The sequence below is a fragment of the Dipodomys ordii genome, unplaced genomic scaffold, assembly GCF_000151885.1.
Source record: "Dipodomys ordii isolate 6190 unplaced genomic scaffold, Dord_2.0 Scaffold23, whole genome shotgun sequence".
Taxonomy (NCBI): Eukaryota; Metazoa; Chordata; class Mammalia; order Rodentia; family Heteromyidae; genus Dipodomys; species Dipodomys ordii.
Genome location: NW_012267239.1, coordinates 183400 through 184629, shown reverse-complemented (window position 1 = coordinate 184629; position 1230 = coordinate 183400). Strand labels below are relative to the sequence as shown.

General features: G+C 43.0%; 1 protein-coding gene across 1 annotated transcript in view; it reads right to left on the bottom strand.

The window, feature by feature from the left end:
- Positions 1–1230, bottom strand: part of Bcr (breakpoint cluster region) — a gene marked incomplete at its 5' end in the record, with an annotated part of 143055 nt that overhangs the window by 6255 nt on the left and 135570 nt on the right. The window lies entirely within an intron of this gene.

Below are 1230 nucleotides of genomic sequence, written 5' to 3'. Positions count from 1 at the left end.
TTATAAGGTATCATGTGATTTTTTTTGTTGCTTGTATGTCCCTCCCCCATGGTATAACCCCTGTTTTCACTGTATTTGATATTGGTATAATTTGGGGTGCGGAAGGGAAAAAACAAAATGTTCAAATAGTGATACAGGTTGACCCATTGCAACAATGAGATGTAGAAGATACCATACTGAAAAGCGAACTTTACAATTTAGGCGGGGGGAGCGGGGGGAGGGTTAGGGGAGGGAAAAGTACTCGTTACCTTGCTCATGTAACTGTAACCCCTCTGTACAGTATTTTCACAATAAAAAACATTAAAAAAAAAAGAATTGTATGAACTTTTCTGCCTTTTCTGGCTTTGAGCCACAATCCTTAGATCTCAACCTTCTGAGTAGCGAGGGTTATGGGCATGAGTCACCAGCATCCAGCTGGAATCATTTCTTTTTTTCTTTTTCTTTTCTTTTTTTTTTTTTTTTTTGCCAGTCTTGGGTTTTTGAACTCAGGGCCTGGTTACTGTCTCTAGGCTTCTTTTGCTCACTGCTAGCACTCTACCACTTGAGCCACAGAGCCACTTCCAGCTTTTTCTATTTATCTGATAACCAGGGGCTTAATGCATGCTAGGTAAGCACTCTATCACTAAGCCACATTCCCAGCCCCTGGGATCATTTTTTAACTTACTAGTTTGCTGTAGCTGCCTTAGAAAAATTACAACTAACTATGTGGCTTAAAACAGCAGAAATTTAGCTGGGTGCTGGTGGCTCACACCTGTAATCCTAGCTACTCAGGAGACAGATCTGAGGATCACAGTTCAAAGCCAGCCCTGGCAGGAAAGTCTGTGAGACTCTTGTCTCCAATTAACCATCAGGAAACAGGAAGCAGAACTATGACTCAAGTGGTAGAGTGCTGGCCTTGAGCTGAAGAGCTGAGGGACAGCACCCAGGCCCAGAGTTCAGGCCCATGACTACCACCACCACCAACAACAAAAACAGCAGAAATTTCCTCTCTCACAGTTTTGGAGGCCAAAAGTCTAAGATGAAGGCATTTTTTTTTTTTGCACATCACTCCTTTATTACAAGAAACAGATTTAGAAAACAAAGAGTAAAGCAGAAAAATATTTGAAGATTTGAAGGACTATTTTTTTTTTGGGGTCTGGTCGTGGGGCCTGAACTCTGGGCCTGGGCGCTGTCCCTCAGCTCTTCAGCTCAAGGCTAGCACTCTACCACTTGAGCCACAGCGCCACTTCC